The sequence below is a fragment of the Salmo salar genome, chromosome 12 (assembly GCF_965601325.2).
Source record: "Salmo salar chromosome 12, fSalSal1, whole genome shotgun sequence".
NCBI lineage: Eukaryota > Metazoa > Chordata > Actinopteri > Salmoniformes > Salmonidae > Salmo > Salmo salar.
In genome coordinates this window covers 41,528,345-41,536,332 of record NC_138302.1, presented here as the reverse complement: position 1 = coordinate 41,536,332, position 7,988 = coordinate 41,528,345, and the positions used below count along the sequence as shown (strand labels likewise).

At 43.5% G+C, this 7,988-nt stretch overlaps 1 long non-coding RNA gene across 1 annotated transcript; it reads left to right on the top strand.

The window, feature by feature from the left end:
- Positions 1-466: 466 nt before the first annotated feature.
- On the top strand, positions 467-3,985 carry LOC145859500 (uncharacterized). The gene is made up of 2 exons (XR_014379698.1): positions 467-1,332; positions 1,435-3,985. It is a non-coding gene; the product is annotated as an uncharacterized LOC145859500 (long non-coding RNA).
- Positions 3,986-7,988: the final 4,003 nt, after the last annotated feature.

The window sequence follows — 7,988 nt, the reverse complement described above, 5'->3', positions numbered from 1 at the left end:
AAGTACATGATAAGGAATTAGCACAATTGAATGTAATACATTTACAACAAACAAAGGCGGGAGCATGAGAAATACAAACAACTGAAAAACACAATCATAAAAATGTTCATTCCTTTGTGAACATGTTATTTACCAATACCCTAAAATGCCTGAAAGGCACTAGTGAGTCCAATTGTTGGGTATTCTGAAATGTGTACCATGAATGCAGCGCGTAAGAACAATGTTCAAGTGAAAGGCATGATTTCGGTAGAAGCCCAGTTTAAAGAGTGACTGCCCTAAAAAGCAACTAACCCCTTTGAAAACGGCCTATGTGGCATCAATAGAAGTGTAAATTGGATAATTTTGGTCATAAAGTCATTCTCGTCTAAAACGGAGTTTGGAACCTCGTAGGTCACAACGAATAAATAGGCTCTATGCATTATACCGCCTCCAACGCTCTAATTTACTTCCGACCGGGTTGATGACTTCCGGAGCGAGTTCTGCTATTGTTTTTATCATTAGCTTACTAGCTATCATCGATGCATTTCTGACTGAAATAGTTTGCAATGACTACGTTTAAATTACAGCCCCGCGAAGGAGGTGCTAATGAACATTGTTCAGTGCCTCTGTTCAGTTTCTTCCAAATGTAATGGTATTGTGAGCTTCCATCGTTTCCCGGTCGATGTAGAGCTCAGAAAAAGGTGGTTGGTGGCAGTACGTCGTGACAACTGTCACCAAACACACAAATGTGTGTAGTACACATTTCGTCAAAAGTGACTTTGTTGAGGGAAAAATTGGGGGGGGCGACAATACCTAAAAAGAGGTATTGTTCCTACTGTCTTCGCGTGGAACTGGCACATTCAAAAGAGACCTGGTGTTTGGGGAAGATGACTGAAACCTGCTCCGACTGAGGGGGATGAAGAACAAGGTGCGCTGCCTATGGACTGTGCCGTCTCTGATCCGGTCCAGAGCATGGGCCAAGCCAGTGTAAATGTACATGTTTATTTGCTAGCAGCAAAATAATAATTAGTTTATCTACGACGTATCAATCATTTGTGTTGTAGTGAATATCAGTTTGTGTGGAGCTTGTATTGGCTTTAATTAGGCAATGAGTAACAGGGGTGGGGGAAAGAAATCAAGTAAACACAGAATAGCCAGAATGCAAGATTGAATACAATGTTAGAGATGTGTAATTGATTAACTGAACTGTTGAACATTTGCTGAAATGCATTTTTTTCAAACAAATCTATTCTACTGTAGATTTCTTCACAAGAACATCAATACTTATTTTTCATAAAACCCCTAAACTTGGCACCCATGCAGGGGATCCATTCAGGTGCGAGAGACACTGATGTAAGTAGTGGTAAAAATAAAAGTGGTCAACCTTCTCTCATAGTTTTTGAAACCTGTAGATCTTTCTATATCCTTTCAACTAGGATGTCCTCCTGTGCACAGATGACAGTCACACCAGCTACAACCTGTGAGAAGAATTTGACCTTGCACCTGCCAGTAGTAAGCAGGAGATCTCTTCAACTTCAGCTCTCCATTCTGTATCTTCAGGTAAGGGCAGTCAACATAACTTGGTACATTTGGGCACTTGACCTCTAAGAGTCCAAAGTGTGGTCTCACACTGGGATCAAATATGATTCCATCTGGAGAGGATCCTAACCACGGAGCATCTGGGTGCACTACGAAGCCACACGGAAAGAAGTTAACATTCTTCAGTGCGCAGTACTCCTGTACAGCCAATGGCTCCATGGCTAGCCCCCTCTTCATCTCCATGGTCTGCATACCAGATCCCTTGAACATCTGCTCAGCTAGGTAGTCAGCTGAGGTCTCTCCCCGGACATGGCAAACCTCTCGGAAACGAGAGGATGTTATTCTCATTTTCCTAAGCTTATGCCATTCTGGGCTGCTGCTCTGCTCCCTTGTAGCAACCTTGAATTTGTGTGACATCTCGTAGGTTTCCATTGTTGTTACAAGAGGGGCAGTAAGTGGATAAAAGTTGGCATACGTTTCTGAGATGCGGAGAAGGTCCATGTCAGGCATGTATCCATTGAGTGCTTTGTAGAGAGAACTTCTGCAAAACATTTTAAAACCTTAACATCAGGTTGGAGAGATTACTATGACAAAGACTCATGTAACTTTTCCAGAAACAGCACAAGCCCGAAAGTTCAAATAAAATGATTTAAAATATACAGATTTATAGATTATAAACTGCTCCAAAAAAATAAAGGGAACACTTAAACAACACATCCTAGATCTGAATGAAAGAAATAATCTTATAAATACTTTTTTCTTTACATAGTTCAATGTGCCGACAACAAAATCACACAAAAATAATCAATGGAAATCCAATTTATCAACCCATGGAGGTCTGGATTTGGAGTCACACTCAAAATTAAAGTGGAAAACCACACTACAGGCTGATCCAACTTTGATGTAATGTCCTTAAAACAAGTCAAAATGAGGCTCAGTAGTGTGTGTGGCCTCCATGTGCCTGTATGACCTCCCTACAACGCCTGGGCATGCTCCTGATGAGGTGGCGGATGGTCTCCTGAGGGATCTCCTCCCAGACCTGGACTAAAGCATCCGCCAACTCCTGGACAGTCTGTGGTGCAACGTGGCGTTGGTGGATGGAGCGAGACATGATGTCCCAGATGTGCTCAATTGGATTCAGGTCTGGGGAACGGGCGGGCCAGTCCATAGCATCAATGCCTTCCTCTTGCAGGAACTGCTGACACACTCCAGCCACATGAGGTCTAGCATTGTCTTGCATTAGGAGGAACCCAGGGCCAACCGCACCAGCATATGGTCTCACAAGGGGTCTGAGGATCTCATCTCGGTACCTAATGGCAGTCAGGCTACCTCTGGCGAGCACATGGAGGGCTGTGCGGCCCCCCAAAGAAATGCCACCCCACACCATGACTGACCCACTGCCAAACCGGTCATGCTGGAGGATGTTGCAGGCAGCAGAACGTTCTCCACAGCGTCTCCAGACTCTGTCACGTGCTCAGCGTGAACCTGCTTTCATCTGTGAAGAGCACAGGGCGCCAGTGGCGAATTTGCCAATCTTGGTGTTCTCTGGCAAATGCCAAACGTCCTGCACGGTGTTGGGCTGTAAGCACAACCCCCACCTGTGGACGTTGGGCCCTCATACCACCCTCATGGAGTCTGTTTCTGACCGTTTGAGCAGACACATGCACATTTGTGGCCTGCTGGAGGTCATTTTGCAGGGCTCTGGCAGTGCTTCTCCTGCTCCTCCTTGCACAATGGCGGAGGTAGCGGTCCTGCTGCTGGGTTGTTGCCCTCCTACAGCCTCCTCCACATCTCCTGATGTACTGGCCTGTCTCCTGGTAGCACCTCCATGCTCTGGACACTACGCTGACAGAGACAGCAAACCTTCTTACCACAGCTCGCATTGATGTGCCATCCTGGATGAGCTGCACTACCTGAGCCACTTGTGTGGGTTGTAGACTCCGTCTCATGCTACCACTAGAGTGAAAGCACCGCCAGCATTCAAAAGTGACCAAAACATCAGCCAGGAAGCATAGGAACTGAGAAGTGGTCTGTGGTCCCATTGTGTTGTTTAAGTGTTCCCTTTATTTTTTTGAGCAGTATATTTCCCCCCCAGTCTTTGTCCCAAATATTTGTCATTACATCTGTCACGTCCTGACCATAGAAAGCTTTTATTTCTATGGTAGAGTAGGTCAGGGCGTGACTGGGGGGTTGTTCTAGTTTATATTTTCTATGTGGGGTTCTAGGTTCATTTTTCTATGTTGGTGATTTGTATGATTCCCAATTAGAGGCAGCTGGTTATCGTTGTCTCTAATTGGGGATCATACTTAAGTAGAATTTTTTTTTCCACCTGTGGGTTATGGGATATTGTTTGTTTGTTTTGAGCTATTGCACGTAGCATCTCTGTAGTCACAGTTCATTTATTCATTTATTGTTTGTTTTGTATTTTGCTTAATTTCACTTTATATAATAAAGATGTGGAACGCTACTCACGCTGCGCCTTGGTCCATTTCTAACAACGAACGTGACAACATCGTAAAGACTGTTTAGGCTTATCATCTGGATACAAAAACAATCACAAGAAAATGTTTTCATTCTAGGAACCTCCAACTTACCTTATTCCATCAGCACACGAGTTAGTACGTTTATGGAACTCCATCCCATCAACCGGACCTGGCTTCACACCCTAATTAACAGGATTTACTGTTACATAGGCTGAATACTTTTAAGGTGCATTTCTTTATGGATATTGATAAACTCACAAGTGTTCTTAGCTTGTGCCAAAACTGTTCTGTGTCTGTGCAGCTGTGAATTGGTGGTGCAGCAGGAATGTTTAGTTGAGAGTAGTGCGCTGTCTGGTAAAGAAGGGCCACCAGGTGATTGCACAGAGCACTTCCTGCAACACAGGAGCAGTGGCTTTGGACCACGATCACTGGTACGGAGTGCTTTAACACCATCTGTGAAGATAAGTGTGATGAAAGACTGAAGTGAGAAACAAGAATGATGCGGCCCATAAATAACAATAAACATAGTAGTGTCTAGTCTTCTTAACTAGGGGCTCATTTAACTACACAGGATTAGATTGTGTCTCCGTAACACAATTACCAAACACTGCATCAACAGATCTTTACCAAATAACCTGTTAAGTGGGCAATTCTAAATTGGGATTGGAACCCATCATTAATATATATCTATTGATAAGATTAAACGTTGACACTGTCTCCAACACATTTTGACCATGATGACAGTGTCCCACAGGAGATGTTTAACAAGGTCCCGAGTAGCTATCTATAACCTTTCCCCACTCTCATGCTGTGCGGCTTTTCACTCTTCCTCATAGACCTGTGGCAGGCAGCCCTCGCGGTGATCTCCCCTGTCAATGTGTCTTTGTTAGATACTGTGTAGAAGACATGAATAACAATTATTTTTAGCTAGCAAATATAGCTAGCAATCATAATTTAACCAAGCTAACGTAAATACACACATTCTCAGGTAGATTCTGTCAATGTTACATCATTTTACGAAGTAACTAGCTAGCTATAGTTAAATTAGCTAGCTAATGATTGTAGCTAGCTAACTTTATATCTGTATCTGTATATCTGACTTGGTACTCACCTTCATAGTTGTCTATGTAGCTTCCTATATACATCTTGAACCCCTTTTCATTCTTGCTAGCTGGAGTCTTGGGGGCTGATTTAACAGTACATCAATATTAATTTGAGGCAAGTCCTGAAGACACCTAGTAAAAAACTGCAAGAGTGGTTGTAACGTTATATTGTCGATAACAACTAGACTGACCAGAAATTGCCACACCGATAGGAAGTGTGTTTAGAACGTTCGATCATGGAATGTGCATAAGGGCTATTGAGGTTGGGTTTGGATTACAATTATGTCAACAAATCTGCACCAGTCTGCACCAGTAACGCAAGCTTGGTGTGCAACGACCGGTGGTGGTGAGTATAACCAGATACTGGAAAATAATGACCTCTGGTATAACTTAGCTAACGACGTTAGCTACCTACATAACCAGCAATAACGTTATCTTTTGATAAAGTGAGGCAGGCTAGCTAACGTCAGTGTAGCAAGCAAGATAACTTGTCACCTCATTACAACGTAGTTAGGTCCTAGCTAATACACGTTTATTGTGTATTGTCTAGAAACTGATGGTTATGTAACGTTATCATTTGATAATGCTAGCAAGTCGGATTTGCAAATCAGTTCAAAACTCATACACGTGTATTCTGTATTGTCTAGGGCAAAACGAAATATGTGAAAAGTTGTATTAAAAAAAGTACCTGGTTTGATAAACTAGTAGGTGGTTAATTACACAACCAAGCAGATATAAATACAACAATTTCAATGATTTTACTGAGTTGCAGTTCATTTAAGGAAATCAGTCAATTGAAATTAATTCATTAGGCTCTAATCTATGGATTTCACATGACTGGTCAGGGGTGCAGCCATGGGTGAGCCTGGGAGGGCATAGGCCCACCCATTGGCTGGGCCTGGCTCCCAAATCAGAATAATTTTTCCCCCACAAAGGAGCTTTATTTCTGACCAGAAATACTCCACAGTTTCATCAGCTGTCCGGGTGGCTGGTCTCAGACGATCCCACAGGTGAAGAAGCCGGATGTGGAGGTCCTGTGCTGGCGTGGTTACACGTGGTCTGCGGTTGTGAGGCTGGTTGGACATACTTCCAAATTCTCTGGTGGACATTCCTGCAGTCAGCATGCTAACTAAACACTCCCTCAAAACTTGGGACATATGTGGCATTGTGTTGTGACAACTTCACATTTTAGAGAGGCCTTTTATTGTCCCCGGCACAAGGTGCACCTGTGTAATGATCATGCTGTTCAATTAGTCAGGTGGATAGATTATTTTGGCAAAGGAGAAATGCTCACTATCATTGATGTAAACAAATTTGTGAAAACATTTGAGAGAAATAATCTTTGATGCGTATGGAACATTTCTGGGATCTTTTATTTCAGTTCATGAAACATGGGACCAACACTTTACATGTTGCGTTTATATTTTTGTTCAGTATAGTAGTCATTTTGGTTGTGAAGTGCATTATCAAAAAGCGTTGTCCTTATAACAAAATGCAAATTCCCACTTGGCTGTCTATTGTATCACCCTGTCACAGGCCCTACCATCTTATGGAACAGCGGGGACTGTGAAGAGACATACGCGCACACACGCACTCTACACACACGTACAGTCGTGGCCAAAGGTTTTGAGAATGACACAAATATTAATTTTCACAAAGTCTGCTGCCTCAGTTTGTATGATGGCAATTTGCATATACTCCAGAATCTTATGAAGAGTCAGATGAATTGCAAAGTCCCTCTTTGCCATGCAAATGAACTGAATCCCCCAAAAAACATTTACACTGCATTTCAGCCCTGCCACAAAAGGACCAGCTGACATGTCAGTGAATCTCGCGTTAACACAGGTGTGAGTGTTGACGAGAACAAGGCTGACGATCACTCTGTCATGCTGATTGAGTTCAAATAACAGACTGGAAGCTTTAAAAGGAGGGTGGTGCTTGGAATCATTGTTCTTCCTCAGTCAACCATGGTTACCTGCAAGGAAACATGTGCCGTCATCATTGTTTTGCACAAAAAGGGCTTCACAGGCAAGGATATTGCTGCCAGTAAGATTTCACCTAAATCAACCATTTATCGGATCATCGAGAACTTCAAGGAGAGCTGTTCAATTGTTGTGAAGAAGGATTCAGGGCGCCCAAGAAAGTCCAGCAAGCGCCAGGACCGTCTCCTAAAGTTGATTCAGCTGCGGGATCGGGGCACCACCAGTACAGATCTTGCTCAGGAATGGCAGCAGGCAGGTGTGAGTGCATCTGCACGCACAGTGAGGCGAAGACTTTTGGAGGATGGCCTGGTGTCAAGAAGGGCAGCAAAGAAGCCACTTCTCTCCAGGAAAAACATCAGAGACAGACTGATATTCTGCAAAAGGTACAGGGATTGGACTGCTGAGGACTGGGGTAAAGTAATTTTCTCTGATGAATCCCTTTTCTGATTGTTTGGGCATCCGGAAAAAAGCTTGTCCGGAGAAGACAAGGTGAGCGCTACCATCAGTCCTGTGTCACGCCAACAGTAAAGCATCCTGAGACCATTCATGTGTGGGGTTGCTTCTCAGCTGAGGAAGTGGGCTCACTCACAATTTTGCCTAAGAACACAGCCATGAATAAAGAATGGTACCAACACATCCTCCGAGAGCAACTTCTCCCAACCATCCAGGAACAGTTTGGTGACGAACAATGCCTTTTCCAGCATGATGGAGCACCTTGCCATAAGGCAAAAGTGATAACTAAGTAGCTCGGTGAACAAAACATTGATGTTTTGGGTCCATGGCCAGGAAACTCCCCAGACCTTAATCCCATTGAGAACTTGTGGTCAAGAGGTGGGTGAACAAACAAAAACCCACAAATTCTGACAAACTCCAAGCATTGATTATGCAAGAATGGGCTGCCA